Consider the following 17,169-nt stretch of genomic DNA (forward strand, 5'->3'; position numbering starts at 1 on the left):
CATCAGGTGGAGAGCCTTAGTGTCTACAAAAAACGCTCAAGTGTCGTGGTCCAAACGTGGGTTGGAAAAGAATTTCCAGACACAAGGCAGAATGTAAAGAAGATAGAATTTATTAGAGGAAAGGGTCTCTGCCAGAACAGCAGGCTGACTTCCTAGTAGTCTGGGGGAGTCGACCCCAAACATGTGCTATTGATCAGTTTTTATAGCCAGAAAACAAAGGAATGGTCCAAGGGGAAAATTTCGTTTACTAATTGGTGGAGGCACATATACTTTCCTTCTGTAGGGTGGCAGTGGGACAGGGAAGATGCCTTTTCTTATTTGGGACAGGTCTCATGGCCCAGCTGGGCTCAGGAATTTCATAACCATCACAACATGGTGGGGAGGGCAATTAAGGGTCTGATAAGGGGTGTAACGCTGACACTTTTTCAGAGAGGGTTGTCCTTTGTCCTTGAAGCACCATTGTCCTTGGAGCACCACATCAAGGATATGTGTCAGACTGTTATCTATATCCCTTGAGGAGAAAGGGATATAAATAACACTGTTTTTCAATCTATTGTTACTTTTCTTGCTTGACTGCTTTTCCTTTGTTTCTGAGTTTTGTCAGTTCTATAATCATTAACTGCTCTTTGGAAATCAAGGGAGGCCTAGGAGACTAAAGCTTTTTTCTACAAACAAGAAGCAGGGAACACTGGGAAGGCCCCACAGGATTCTACTCAGTTTCACAATCATGAATAAAGTTGTTTCTATGAACGTTCATGTACAAATTTTGTGTGGACATATTTTTCTCATTTAAATTCCTAGGGGGTGAAATTAGGGGGTTGTATTAATGCTAAACTGTTTTCGAAAATAGTACATTATTTCACGTTTTCTTCAGGAACGTATGGGACTTCTGGTTGTTCTCCATCCTTACTAACATTTGATGCTATCAATCTTTTTAATTTTAGTCATTCTAGTAGATGTGAAGTTATTTGCATTGTGGTTTTAATTTTTCTTTGATGACTAATAATGCTGAACATTTAAAAAAGTTGCTTATTTACCATTCATGTATCTTCTTTGGTTAAGTGTCTTATTAAATTTTTTGCCCAATTTAAATTGAATTGTTTGTCTACTAAGTAGTGTTTTAGTAAAAGCTGGAGAAGAAGCAAGTTTGGCTGGATTACAGAAAACAAGGGGGAGAGTGGTAGGAATGAGGCCAAGAGAGACATGGGAGAAGGGGAGAACAGATCAAAAAGGACTTTGAGGCCTTGGTGCGAACTTTGGATTTATTGTAATTAAATTGAATTCACTGGATGATTTTGAGTATAGAGTGGCACAATCAGGCTTAAATTTTAAGGGACCACTTTGGCAGCTCTGTGAACAGGCCAGAGGAATGGGAGTAAACACAGGATAGACTAGGAGGTTATTGCAGCAGTCAGAAAGAGAGAAACTGGTTAGTTGCAGTTCTGAATGACCTTTCCCCTCACTCTTGTTCCTGACATTCCAAACTGTATAATTTCAGATGTGGAAGACTGAGAAATTTCCTGGATTTTCTCAACAGAATATTGACTTACTCAAGGCCTTTAAGTGGAACACACTCTACTGAGGGTTGAGAGAAAGCTGACAATAGTGGCTTGCTTAGCTTAACTCAGTGGTTATGGTTGTTAGTTGTGGTTGCAATATTATGGTTGTGTGACTCTTTGGTTAGTATTCACTTTCTCCATCTTGGAATATAAGTTTGATGAGGATGGAAAAATTATCTCTTTTTTTAACTCACCACTGTAGCCTCAGTTTGAGCACAGTGCCTGCCAATTAGCATTTAGTCAATGGGTTTTTTTGTAGGGGAGTGAATGTGTGTATGTGTGAGGGAGAGAGAGAAGAGGGGCAGAAACAGAGAGGGGAAGAGACAGACATAGGGACAGGGGAACAAGTCCATATTGCAAAAGAACAGGACAATATTTTCTGTGAGTAGAATGCTCAGAGCCTGTGTACTGTGTTCTTTTCTACTTTCTCAGGTTAGATTTATCACTTCATAAATTTTCTTTATCTTATCCAAAATGAATCTACATTTTTTTTTCTTATAAGTATAAAGAAAAAGATTTTTTTGGGGGAAATTTTTAATGTCTCACTACAATTCAAGTACCATAGATGTCTCTTTCTATTATTTGTATATCCTGAAAATATACCAGCATTATTGTCTAACACAAAGGAAGTTGGTACTATAAATTATAAGAGACAGGAGCTATGTTTTCACAGCTCTGTTTCTTGAGCACCCAGCCCAATGGTATTGTGGAGATGGAATAACAATCACCATGAGCACAGGTCACTGCTGACATAGGGACTTGCTTTCTCTCTAAACCATTTGACTTTGTTGGTGCCCAGGGCAGGATGCTCCAAAGTATGCCTCAGTGGAATATTACTTTGAATTAAAGTTACTGAAGAAATGACTGATGCAAGAGAGACACACTGACCTTCCTATCTGTCTCCATGAAAGCAGGAAATTAATATCTCATGTGAATGGTGCCCTCCCTGTACCAGGAGGTAGAAAGACATCATTAGCACCAGAGATAGGGAATGCAGGGTCAAGAAGACTGTATAAACCTTGTTACTTCTTTAACTCAAGAAGGTTGGCAGGGACATTTCTTCCTCCTCAACAGCTGACAAGACAACCAGAAGGCTGGCTAAACCCTGCTTCCCACCACAAGACTGCTGCAGCTGAGAGATCCTAGGACACATGACAAAGGCCAGCAGAAGGTAAAATTTCTTATCTCCTCAACTTCCCAGGCCTTTAAGGTCTGGTGGGAGGGAAAGTGCTTAAGAGTCTCCTTTTCTCTATCTCTAAATTTAGATTAGCAGAAGAAAATACTTATGGAGCAAGATCCTTGTGACATAGAAAATCTGGTATTTGGAAATGAGTAATCTCATCTCAGTTTTTCTTAATCCTTTCCTCCCAGAGACAGTCACTGTTTTTCTTTGTCTCTGTCTCCTGAGTCATGTTTCATAAGAAGAAAGAACCATAGGGCAGAAGACAGGCATAGGCCCTATAAGCCTGCTGTTTGAGACAGCCTCACAGACTGGTGAGTTAACAGTTCTCTCCAGTCCAGTGCCTATTAAGACAAACTTTGCTGTCAGTCCTCTGTATAAAAACTGGATGAGATTTTTCCTTCTGTATTTTTCTATGTCCTGAGAGTTTGGCTTTTTGTCCAGTGAGAATATTATCTCTGGTCTCCACCATCTGGATGGTGTATTTACTGGGGTGCATCTGGTAACCCATTGAATTGACTGGGGTTCTGAGACACAAAGTCATAAACAGCACACTCTAGTCTTGTTGTGCCAGCTGTCAGAGGAGTTTGTCCTAAGGGGACCCAGTCCATAAGGGGCCTTTGTTGTTTCAACCTTCATTGCCTTGTTAGTGTTGGAAAAGTCCCATTCCAGTAGCATATGCCTGATGTCACAGATTAGTAGGTTTGGGATCAGAGGTGCCTCAAATTCCCAGGAGAGACCAGGGACACAGTTTGCATTATACCACCCTTACTGCCTGTGCAATGAAGGCCTTTGCTTTCTTAGATTATCCTTGGAAATGAATTTTCACATTATAGGGGCTATATCATCTGTGCCCTCTCCATCTGAAAGTCTGCTTATTTTATCCATGGTAAGGATTTATTCTAAGCCTGAAAAGTTACCTCTGGGTCGTTCCATAAAAAGGCTTACTGATTTGAGTCACTATTTGAAATTAATGTAAGGTCTTACTCCTCAATGGCCAGATGATGGATCCTTTAAATTTGCTGTATTTAAATGATTGCCTTTTTGAGAGCTCTCATCATAAACAGCTGTCATATTGATATTTATGGAAGGATCAAATTGAAAGGAAAAATAATGTATAACAGCTAGCCTTAGGGAATCGTTATTAAGATGAAATAACAGAAATTAGACTTAAAGATCCAACATGAATTCCTCTTTTTAAGAAAAATTTTAAAAATTGCCCCATCTCCTCAGCAATTCCTTAGGCCCTCCTACAAATAATTAGGAAAAGATCAGTTGGAAGCCAATATTCAAGAGCTAATAGAAACAATTATCTTTGTCTTCCAAATCTCTACAAAACCAGAAATGCAACTTAGGAACGAGTCAAGGCCCATTTATCTTCACCAACCCTGAAACCTCTTCCTCTCAAATTCTTGTAGATATTATAAAAGTTGAGGATAATTGGAACAAAATTGTCCTGTACTTAAGAAGAAAAAGTATTTTAAATAATAATTACCCTGAGACTTATGATAATAGAAAAATACACTCCAAAACTCATAGAAGAAAATTTACATTTTTTTCCTCTGTCGCTTAAAGTTATAAATCTTACCATGTCTTTGAAATGTAAACACAGCCACATTGCTTGAGACTGAGCCCAGATTAGCTCAATTGTTAGAACCTGAAACTAAAATTTAAAGAAAAAAAGAAAGAGGTTTTTTTTTTAAACAAAAACCCTCTCTTGCTCAAACTCTAAATGACAGTCTCCTTAAAATTGTTTATCAAGGGCAAGTACACTTAAAGGGCAAGAAGACTTAAAAGTCTTCTCCATAAATAATAAAAGACTGTAGCTATCTGAGTGAGTAAACTTAATTTATTCCAACAAGCAATATAAAAATTCTCAAAAATATAACAAAAACAAATACAAATATTTTTCAAATTCACATGATCTAGGATAATTTTTGGTAAGTAAAATCTAGTTCAGGTTTAGGTTTAATTAATATAGACATATCTTAAGAGTTATCAGCATTAAGTATAATAGCTTTATTCTATGTAGTTTTACTAAAAGTCAAATAAGCTCATGTTATCTCTTTTACAAAATTTCTCAGAAAAAAGTAATAATAATAATAATTTAAGATGATGGCTAACACTATTTTAACATCTTATGAAATTGTCATGAGTAATCTGAGTGATTGTTAAGAACAAATTAATTAAATAGACATAAGATAAGAATTCTTTTAGGTAAACTTTTTTTAGCAATAATTGTTTTTGCTATGTCAACTTAAATAGTTTTCTAAATGTCTTTGATAAATTGTACCCTTAGAGTTTTGCTAAGTTAAATTAAATGAATTGAATGTCTAGATCATTTCCAACTAAGACAAAATACTGAAATATTAATTGCTGAACGAGTCTAAGTTTACCTACTTTTGACCTCTTATTACACACTAAATATGTTTGGTTCTATTAGTAAACATGTCTTGTGCTTCATTAAAAGCTTGTACTATGAAGTAGAATATGTTTCTAGAAATTATGAAATGTATTTATAAGTTTGCCAAGCCACAAAATACTTACACAGTTAATAATTTTAACTTTATCTTTACAAAAAAATTAAAGCTTCAAAGGATTAAGAATTGTAAATAATATATGTGGTTCAAGCTGCTAGGAATTATAAGGAAATTAGAATGTGTTTTGGGGTAAGAAAAAGTGTAAGGTATGGAGATGTTTTTGTTAATGTAAAAACTTTGTTAAGTGATTTTTGTCCTAAAGCCGGTTACTTCTAAATGGGAAAGAGAACAAGGGACAAACCAAAATGGACATAGAAAGTTGTAAGAGGTTTGTTAAAAAGGAATCTTTAGAAAGGAATTTTATGTGTAGTCAGGTCTAAGATTGGAATGAATTTAATAAAGTGATTGATTGAGTTTTAATATCCAATGTAAGCTGGTAGAAAATTAAAATTTGTTTTTTCTCTCTTTTTGCAAAATTTTCTTAATTATTAGTCTGCTCTTAATGAGAAATTGTAAACAAAGACTTTTTTTTTACATTTAATGTAATCTGTCTAGCAAAACAAATATTGTTCATTTTGTCTTTATGAGTCTTTGATAATTTTGAAGAAAAACTGAGTGCTTTCAATATTAAAAGAGCTAAGTCTTTGTACAACTATTTAACTATCTGTATTTACATGTGAATCTTTGTCACTTTGATTAAATTGATAACTAAATATTAATTCACAGTGACATATGATCGTATTTGACAAAGTGTTTTAAAACATTTTTATTTTTGAAAAAGTAGATTTTCCCCCAAACCAAATTCTAAATGAAATCTTATTGACCTGGAAATAACGTTCAGGTTTTCCAGAGGCCCCCTGGAACACCTTAAAAGATTTGTTTTGGGCTTCCCTGGTGGCGCAGTGGTTGAGAGTCCGCCTGCCGATGCAGGGGACACGGGTTCGTGCCCCTGTCCCGGAGGATCCCACATGCCGCGTAGCGGCTGGGCCCGCGAGCCATGGCCGCGGAGCCTGTGTGTCCGGAGCCTGTGCTCCGCAACGGGAGAGGCCACAGCAGTGAGAGGCCCGTGTACAGCAAAAAAAAAAAAAAAAAAAAAAAAAAAAAAGATTTGTTTTATCTTATTAGAAAAGAGAGCTATGAAACTCATTAGGCTTATTTGGTATGTTACTTACATGGGAAGCATTGCTAAATAAATGATCATAAACTCTAGGTTATATCATAAGGGTGAATGTTATTAATATAAATGTTCTAGAAAGTATATGAAATTCCTAAAATTGGATATGTCCTAGTATAATGTTATCAGTCATAATTCTAGTTATTATCTTAAATGTTTTGTGTCACAGATAAATTTTCTTGTCAATTCCATTAGAATGAATCAAATTTTTAGTAATGGATATTTGTCTTTTATTACTTAGACGATGGTTTCACTCAGATGCTTTTACAAAAGCTTCCTGAAAATGTGTTTCATGTTCAGAGAAATTCTTGGAAAAGGATCTAACAAGTATTCTAGAGCACAAGTTTCTGATGAATTTCAAATCATTACACTGAACTGAGTAAGAATTTACAAAACCCTAACGGAGAAATTGATGGTTTCATAAAACTTCTAACAAAAGATCAAACAAAACAAGAATTAATTACATGGGACTAAGTAAACTGAAGAAGATGGTTATAATGTTTTATGATTTTAAAAATAAATTTATTTATTTTATTTATCTTTGGTTGCGTTGGGTCTTTGTTGCTGTGTGTGGGCTTTCTCTAGTTGTGGCGAACGGCAGCTACTCTTCGTTGTGGTGCGTGGCCTTCTCATGTTGTGGAGCGTGGGCTCTACGTGCATGGGCTTCAGTAGTTGTGGCTCGTGGACTTCAGTAGTTGTGGCTCATGGGCTCTAGAACACAGGCTCAGTAGTTGTGGCGTGTGGGCTTAGTTGCTCTGGGGCTTGTGGGATCTTCCTGGACCATGGCTCGAACCCATGTCCCCTGCACTGGCAGGCAGATTCTTAACCACTGTGCCACCAGGAAAGCCCCATTTTATGATTTCTTTTTCGTAGTACACGGGCCTCTCACTGTTGTGGCCTCTCCTGTTGCGGAGCATAGGCTCTGGACGAGCAGGCTCAGCGGCCATGGCTCACGGGCCCAGCCACTCAGCGGCATGTGGGATCTTCCCGGACCAGGGCACGAACCCGTGTCCCCTGCACCAGCAGGCAGACTCTCAACCACTGCACCACCAGGGAAGCCCTATGATTTTTAAATTTGAAACATTGCTGGTTCTTTTTTTTAAGTTTTGTTTCTCCAAATTTAGGAAAATTTGTTTTTCTCTTTTTTTTTTTTTTTTTTTTGCGGTATGTGGGCCTCTCACTGTTGTGGCCTCTCCTGTTGCGGAGCACAGGCTCCGGACACGCAGGCTCAGCAGCCATGGCTCACAGGCCTAGCCACTCCGCGGCATGTGGGATCTTCCCGGACCGGGGCACGAACCCGTGTCCCCTTCATCAGCAGGTGGACTCTCCACCAGTGCGCCACAAGGGAAGCCCTGTTTTTCTCTCGGAAGCTTAGAGCAATTTGGTAAATTATACCCTTGTAAGCAAAATTGAATCATTTGTCTTTTTCTCCCTACCCGATTCCTCCAGAATTCAGAGGCTTTCAGTGAACATTCTTATTTTCTTGGCAATATAGTTATTTGCATAATTTCAATAAGAATCTGTTCTCCTTATAATAGCACATAATTGCAAACATTGATTATATTACTAAAGTTTTGCCTAGAATGTCATATTTGAGAGAGATATACATAAACTTAGATTTGACCAAACAGCTTTAAGAAACTAAGGTTGACTTCATGGAGCCAATAAAGCCCCTTGGGAAAATAGTGTGGTACCTTGCTTACAGAGTTCCCAGCAACCTTACTAGCTGAGTAAGGAAGGTCACTTCCTGGCAAATGCAAGAACCTCAGAATATTTGGGGGACATTGAGGAGAAAAATTCCCCCAAATCTATGGATGTCAAATGATTGGCTTGGCTTCTTAGCCTCAAGGGACTATTAAAAGTTTAATCTGGAGATTCCTTATAAAAAGTTCCAGCAAAGCAGATTTAAAAGAGCCTATATGGGAGATTTCCCTCTAACCCTGGAGATATTCTGCATAGACAGTGGTTGACCAGAGGTCAAGCCTGAAGTCCTTCATGAATTTCAATCAAAATTGGACTTTAAGAAGCCAGAACTCCTCACAGTGACATTCAGGAGAGAGGGTAGAGACAAAGATGGCAGAGTAGAAGGACGTGAGCTCACCTCCTCTCATGAAACCACCCAAATCACAACTAACTGCTGAACAACCATCAACAAAAAAGACTTGAACATACAAAAAAGACATTCTACATCCAAAGACAAAGAAGAAGCTACAACTAGATGGTAGGAGGGGTGCTTTCGTGATATAATCAAATCTCATACCTACTGGGTGGGCGACCCAGAAAGTGGAAAATAATCATCATATCACAGAGGTTCTCCCACAGGAGTGAGAGTTCTGAGACCCACGTGAGGCTCCTCAGCCTGGGGACATGGCAATGAGAGGAGGAGATCCCAGAGCATTTGATCTTGAAGGCCAGTGGGACTTGAGGGCAGGAGCTCCACAGGATTGGGGGAAACAGAGACTCCACTTTCGGAGGGTGCACACAAGGTTTCATGTGTACTGGGACCCAGGGCAAAGCAGTAACTCTGTAAAAGCCTGGGTCAGACCTACCTGAGGGTCTTGGAGGGTCTCCTGGGGAGGAAGAAGTTGGCTGTGGCTCACTGTGGGGGCAAGGACACTGGTGGCAGAGGACCCAGGGAATATTTTTTGTTGTGAGCTCTCCTGGAGGTCACCATTTGGGCACTGAGACCCGGCCCCACCCAATAGCCTGCAGTCTCCAGTTCTGGGATGCCTCAGGGCAAACAACCAACAGGGTGGGAACACAGACCCTCCCATGAGCAGACAGGCTGCCTAAAGTTATTCTGATCCCACAGCCGCCTCTAAACACCACTTGACACAGCCCTGCCCACAAGAGGGAGAAGACCCAGCTCCACCCACCAGTGGGCAGGCACCAGTCCCTACCACCAGGAAGACTTCACAAGCTCCTGAACCAACCTCACCCATCAGGGGGCAGGCACCAGAAGTGAGAGGAGCCATGATCCTGCAGCCTGAGGAAAGGAGGCTACAAACACGGAAGGCAGAGAAATGTGTTCCAGATGAAGGAACATCATCAAACTCCAGAAGAACAACTAAGTGGAGTGGAGATAGGCAATCTTCCAGAAAAAGAATTCAGAGTAATGATAGTAAAGATGATACAAGTAACTGGAAAAAGAATGGAGGCACAGACCAAGAACATAGATGAAATTTTTAACAAAGAGCTAGAAGTTTTAAAAAACAGAGATAAACAATAACTGAAATGAAAAATAGCCTACAAGTAATCAACAGCAGAATAAATGAGGCAGAAGAATAAATAAGTGAGCTGGTAGACAGATTGGTGAAAATCACTGCTTTGGAACTGAATAAAGAAAAAAAATGAAAACAAATGAGGACAGTCTAAGAGACCTCTGGGACAACATTAAATGTGCCAACATTCACATTATAGGGGTCCCAGAAGGAGAAGAGAGAGACAGAGGGGCTGAAAAAATATTTGAAGAGATAATAGCCATAAACTTCCCTAACATGGAAAAGGAACAGTCACTCAAGTCCAGGAAGCACCGAGAGTCAAATACAGGACAAACCCAAAGAGGAACATGCCAACACACATGAATCAAATTGACAAAAATTAAAGACAAAGAAAACATTAAAAGCAACAAGAGAGAAACAACAAATAACATACAAGGAAACCCCAGTAAGGTTATCAGCTGATTTTTTCAGCAGAAACTCTGCAGGCCAGAAGGGAGTGGCCCACTATATTTACAGTGATGAAAGGCAAAAACCTACGACCAAAAATACTCTACCCAGCAAGGCTCTTATTCAGACCTGACAGAGAAATCAAAAGCTTTATAGACAAACAAAAGCTAAGAGAATTCAGCACCATCAAACCAGCTTTACAACAAATGCTAAAGGAACTTCTCTAGATGAAAAAGAAAATGCCACAACTAGAAAAAAAGAAAATTATGAATGGGAAAGCTCACCATTAAAGGCAAACATACAGTAAAGGTAGGAAATCATCTACTCACAAATATGATATCAAAACAAGCAATCATGAGAAGAGGAGAGTACAAATGCAGGATATTGGAAATGCATTTGAAATTAAGAGACCAGCAACTTAAAACAACTTTATATATACTCTGCTATATCAAAACCTCATGGGAAATGCAAACCAGATATCTACAATAGATACACAAAGAAAAAGCAACCCAAATGCAACACTAAAGATGGTCATCAAACCACAAGGGAAGAGAACAAAAGAGGAAGGGAAGAAAAAAGAGCTACAAAAACAAACCCAAAACAATGAACAAAATGACAATAAGAACATACATATTGATAATTACATTAAAAGTAAATAGACTAAATGCTCCAACCAAAAGACATAGACTGGCTGAATAGATACAAAAGCAAGAACCATATATATGCTGCCTACTAGAAACTCACTTTAGATCTAGACACCCACACAGACTGAAAGTGGGAGGGTAAAAGAAAGGTATTCCATACAAATGGAAATCAAAGGAAAGCCAGAGTAGCAATAGTCATATCAGACAAAATAGACTCTAAAATAAAGACTGTAACAAGGACCAAGAAGGACACTGCATAATGATCAAGGAATCAATCCAAGAAGAAGATACAACAATTGTAAATATATATTCACCCAACACAGGAACGCCTCAATATATAAGGCTAATGCTAATAGCCATAAAAGGAGAAATTGACAGTAACACAATAGTATTGGGGGATGTTAACACCCCACTTTCATCAATGGACGGATCATCCAGACAGAAAATCAATATGAAAACACAGGCCTTGAATGACACATTAGACCAGAAGGACTTAATTGATATTTATAGAGCATTCCATCTGAAAGCAGCAGAATACACATTCTTCTCAAGTGCACACGAAACATTCTCCAGGATAGATCACACACTGGGCCACAAAGTGAGCCTTGGTAAATTTAAGAAAATTGAAATCATATGAAGCACCTATTCCAAACACAATGCTATGAGATTAGAAATCAACTACAAGAAAAAAACTGTAAAAAACACAAATACATGGAGGCTAAACAATATGCTATAAGCAACCAATGTATCACTGAAGAAATCAAAGCAAAAATTAAAAATATACCTACAAATGAAAACAAAAACACGAAGATCCAAAACCTATGGGATGCAGCAGAAGCATTTCTAAAAGGGAAGTTTATAGTGATAAAATCTTACCTCAGGAAACAAGAAAAATCTCAAATAAACAACCTAACCTTATAAGTAAAGCAACTAGAGAAAGGAGAACAAACAAAACCCAAATTTAGTAGAAGGAAAGAAATCATATAGATCAGAGCAGAAATAAATGAGAGACAAAGAAAACAGTAGGAAAGATCAATGAAACTAGTAGCTGGTTCTTTGAAAAGATAAAATTGATAAACCATTAGCCAGCATCATCAAGAAAAAAATGGGGAGAGCTCAAATCAATAAAATTAGAAATAAAAAAGAAGTTACAATGGACACCACAGAAATACAAAAGCTCATAAGAGACTACTACAAGAAACTATATGCCTGTAAAATGCACAACCTAGAAGAAATGGACAAATTCTTAGAAAGGTACAAGCTTCGAAGACTGAAGCAGGAAGAAATAGAAAATATGAACAGACAAATCACAAGTACTGAAATTGAAACTGTGATTAAGAAACTCCAACAGGGCATCCCTGGTGGCGCAGTTGTTAAGAAACCACCTGCCAAGGCAGGGGACATGGGTTTGAACCCTGGTCCAGGAAGATCCCACATGTCACAGAGCAACTAAGCCCATGGGTCACAACTACTAAGCCTGCTCTCTAGAGCCCACGAACCACAGCTGCTGAGCCTGCATGCCACAACTACTGAAGCTCACGTGCCTAGATCCCATGCTCTGCAACAAGAGAAGCCACCGCAATGAGAAGCCCATGCACCGCAATGAAGAGTAGCCCCCGCTTGCCACAACTAAAAAAAGAAAGCCTACATACAGCAACAAACACCCAATGCAGCCAAAAATAAAATAAATAAATAAATTTATTTTTAAAAATTTATTTAAAAAAAAGAAACTCCCAACAAACAGAAGTCCAAGATCAGATGGCTTCCCAGGTGAATTCTCTCAAACATTTAGAGAACACTAAACACCTGTTCTTCTGAAACTATTCCATAAAATTTCAGAAGAAGAAATATTCCCAAACTCATCCTATGAGGCCATAATCACCCTGATACCAAAACCAAACAAAGGTACTGCAAAAAAAGAAAAAGAAGTCAATATCACTGATGAACATAGACTCAAAAATCATTTACAAAATACTAGCAAAGTGAATCCAACAACACATTAAAAGGATCAGACACCATGATCAAGTGGGATTCATCCCAAGGATGCAAGGATTTTTCAATATCCACATATCAATCAGTGTGATACACCACATCAATGAATTCAGTAAAGTCACAGAATACAAAATTAATACACAGAAATCTCTTTCATTCCTATACACTAAAAACAAAAGATCAGAAAGAGAAATTATGGAAGGAATCCCATTTACCATCACATCAAAAAGAAAAAAATACCTATGAATAAATCTACCTAAGGAGACAAAAGACCTGTACTCTGAAAACTCTAAGATGCTGATGAAAGAAATCGAAAGTGACACAAACAGATGGAGAGATATACCATGTGCTTGGATTGGAAGAATCAATACTGTCAAAATGACTATACTACTTAAGGCAATCTACAGATTCAATGCAATCCCTGTTAAATTACCAGTGGAATTTTTTTTTTAGACTTTTTTCATGTGGACCATTTTTAAAGTCTTTATTGAATTTGTTACAATATTGCTTCTGTTTTATGCTTTGATTTTTGGTTTTTGTTTTTTGTTTTTTTTTGTTTTTTTTTTTGGTTGCATGGCATGTGGGATCCCAACTCCCTGACCAGGGATCGAAGCCGCATCCTCCTCATTGGAAGGTGAAGTCCCAAACACCGGACCGCCAGGGAAGCCCCCACCAATGGCATTTTTCACAGAACTAGAACAGAAAAATTTAAAATTTGTATAGAAACACAAACCCCCAAATAGCCAAAGCATACTATGAAAGCAAAATGGAGCTGGAGGAATCAGGCTCACTGTCTTCAGACTATATTACAAAGCTACAGTAATCAGTATGGTACTTGCACAAAAACAGAAATATAGATCAATGGAACAGAATAGAGAGCCCAGAAATAAACCCACACAACTATGGTCAATTAATCTATGACAAAGGAGGCAAGAATATACAATGTAGAAAAGACAGTCTCTTCAATAAGTGGTGCTGGGAAAACTGGACAGCTACATGTAAAAAAAATGAAATTAGAACAATTTTCTAACACCACAGACAAAAATAAACTCAAAATGCATTAAAGACCTAAATGTAAGATGGGATATTATAAAACTCTTAGAGGAAAATCCAAGCAGAACACTCTTTCACAGCAGCAATATCTTTTTGGATCCACCTCCTAGAGGAAAGAAAACAAAAACTAAAATAAACAAATGGGACCTAATAAAACTTAAAAGCTTTTGCCCAGCAAAGGAAACCATAAACAAAACAAAAAGACAACCTACAGAATGGGAGAAAATATTTGCAAATGATGGGACTGACAATGGAATAATCTCCAAAGTATACAAATAGCTTATGCAGCTCAATATCAAAAAAGCAAACAACCCAATCAAAAAATGGACAGAAGATCTAAACAGACATTTCTCCAAAGAAGACATACTGATGGGCAAAAAGCACATGAAAATCTGCTCAACATCGCTAATTATTAGAGAAATGCAAATCAAAACTACAATGAGGTATCACCTCACACCAGTCAGAGTAACCATCATCAAAAAGTCTACAAACTGTAGACTACAAAAATGTTGGAGAGGGTGTGGAGAAAAGGAGTCCTCCTACACTGTTGGTGGGAATGTAAATTGATTCAACCACTATGGAGAATATTATGGGATTCCTTAAAAAACTAAAAATAGAACTACCATATGATCCAGCAATCCTACTCTTAGGCATGTATCTGGAGAAAATTATACTTCCAAAAGATACATGCACCCCAGTGTTCAGTGCAGCACTATTCACAATAACCAGGATATGAAAGCAATTTAAATGTCCACTGACAGATGAATGGATAAAGAAGATGTGGAACATATATACAATGGAATATTACTCAGCCATAAAAATGAATGAAATCATGCCATTTGCAGTAACATGAATTGATGTAGAGATTATCATACTAAGTGAAGTAATTCAGAGAAAGACAAATATCATATGATATCACTTATCTGTGGAATCTAAACAAATGATACAATTGAACTTAATTACAAAAGAGAAACAGACTCACAGACTTAAAAAACAAACTTATGGTTACTAAAGGGAAAAGGTATGGGGAGGGATAAATTAGGAGTTTGGATTCACATATACACACTACTATATATAAAATAGATAATCCACAAGACCCTACTGTATAGCAAAGGGAACTCTACTCAATATTCTGTAATAACCTATATGGCAAAAGAATCTGAAAAAGAATGGATATATGTATATGTATAACTGAATCATTTTGCTGTACACCTGAAACTAATTCAACATTGTAAATCAACTATACTTCAATATAAAATAAAAATTAAATTTAAAAAAGAGATTAAAAAAAGAAGTGTCTTCCAATGCAAGGATCAGATCAAAGAACATGAATGGAATATTCCTACTGGGACGATTAGGAGGATAACACATCCTTGGTAGGTGCAGAGCCTGTTCACTTATCCTCTGACTTTCCTTGCCTTTCTCCACTACATCCAATTAAGCAGATAAAAACTTCGAGAAAGCTGCCTCTTCCTTCACCAGTGCCAAGAAGGACAAACTCAAAGAGCCATTTGTCTGTCTGTCTTCCTCTGATGTTGCTTCTTCACGTTTGAGCTATTGGGAGGAGAGAGAGGCAATAAATTCTCTTAATAAAAGCAAAAAATAAAAATAAAAAACAAGCCTATATGGTCAGTCACAATCCTTGCTATACTTATATAAATAAGACCAAGTTTATTGAATCTAGACTTATTTTGCAAACAAATTTGTCTTAATTTGGCTATCTTTGATAGAAATGAGGGTGATTTTAGAGGGAAAAATTATCTTTCAATAGAAACCAAAATACGTATTGTGGATATTAGATTCTAGTGCTATTAATTTTCCTTGAAGTTTTGTTAATTACCTGAAAACTGAACTGTATCCTGAATTTTTCTAGTTTCCTCCACTACCTGACTACAACTCTCCAAACTAGTGTTTCCAAATTTTCTCCCACCCTTTTGACTTGGAATCATTGCAACTAAAACTGCCTTTTTTTCTGAAGTCCTGCAAACTGAAGGTAGTTACCGTTAATATAAACTTCAGAGAAATCTCCACAGCAGCTCATGTTTAGACAATCTTCTTCGTTCCTGTTGCTATATGGACCACTCAGAAAGTTTACCTGAACATCTGATGGACATTCAAACTACAAAAGATGCTTTAACCCTGACATTTAGAGATCTTCTCAACTGTCTACCCTCAGAACTCAAAAACTGATCCGAAATTTGCCTCAATTATTAACCATTGTTTTTTTGTCTCCATAGCAATGCCTCTTATTAAATACCTGATTGCTTGTACAGTAAGCTTAACTTCTACTTGGAAATACTGCTTTGGAAGAGAAAATTAAGGTAAAATGATCATATGGATGGACTCTAATCCAATATGACTTGTATCTTTATAAGGGGGGAATTTTAGAACACAGACTGAGGGGCAACCATGTGAGGACACAGCGAGAAGGTAGCCATCAAAGGAGAGACCTCAAGGAAACTAAACTTGATACTTTGATCTTGGACTTCTAGCCTCTAGAACTATGAGAAAATATATTTTTGTTGTTTAAGCCACCTAGTAGCCAGTGTGGTATTTTGTTATGGCAGCCCTAGCAAACAAATACAATCACTATTAGGGGAAAAAAATCATGTGCTTTGTTATTCCAGTAGAATGATTTTAACACTGATTACTTCTTACCTTGAGATTATAAAAGACAGGGATAAACATTACTGTAGAGTATATATGAGTTGTGTCCTATGAAACAAAGCTAGTTAACAAACACCTCTCAGCTGTAGATGATGCCATGTGTTCATCTGATCAGCAAGAGGACATGAGTGGAAGGGAGAACCTTTTCTGCTTCAGACAAGCAACTTCCTGGGTTACCCTGAGTATGACAAAGAGGGCCATTGCTTGGGGACCAGGTCTCCAAGCAGTCACAACAGGCCTCAGGAACCCACAAGAAAATTGTGAAGGAAGAATATTACTAGCCAGGCCCATATGTATCTTTTCCTCCCATCACTGCTCTTCTGTGAAAAATTCTTCCAAATACATATTTTTGTCCCAAAATATCATGTTGGACGCTCGCTACTAGGAGCAAAATTTTCTAGCATCTCTGTTGGATGAATTTTCACACTTGCAAAATCACTCAGAAAAGAGTTCATCCTCCCAACACCTCCCCTGCACCAGTGTCCCCCTAAACAGCATCTGACCACAATATGAAGGAACTTACCTCCCAGGTAAACAGATGCTTGAATGTGATTTAATTATCTCTGCATCCTCTCCCTGGTCTCCCTGTGAAATCTAGTCACCTCTTTGCATTAAAGCATTTCTGTGAGAAGCCCTGTAAGGTGCTGGATATTCTCAATTCTGTCCTGCTGGTTTCTCTGAAGTGCCTAGAAGCTGTCCTCTCCACACACAAACTATTCTGACAAACTTCATTTGAATGAGTTGGATTTTAA

At 37.8% G+C, this 17,169-nt stretch overlaps 1 long non-coding RNA gene across 1 annotated transcript in view; it reads left to right on the forward strand.

Moving 5' to 3' along the window:
- Window positions 1–2,183: 2,183 nt before the first annotated feature.
- The window catches only part of LOC308611666, a 29,652-nt gene continuing 14,666 nt past the window's right edge, over window positions 2,184–17,169 (forward strand). The window contains exons 1-2 of the long non-coding RNA XR_014014998.1: window positions 2,184–2,730; window positions 15,988–16,071. This is a non-coding gene — a long non-coding RNA (uncharacterized lncRNA). The remainder of the gene's footprint in view (window positions 2,731–15,987; window positions 16,072–17,169) is intronic.

Source organism: Mesoplodon bidens (assembly GCF_964165515.1).
Source record: "Mesoplodon bidens genome assembly, contig: HAP1_SCAFFOLD_664, whole genome shotgun sequence".
NCBI lineage: Eukaryota > Metazoa > Chordata > Mammalia > Artiodactyla > Ziphiidae > Mesoplodon > Mesoplodon bidens.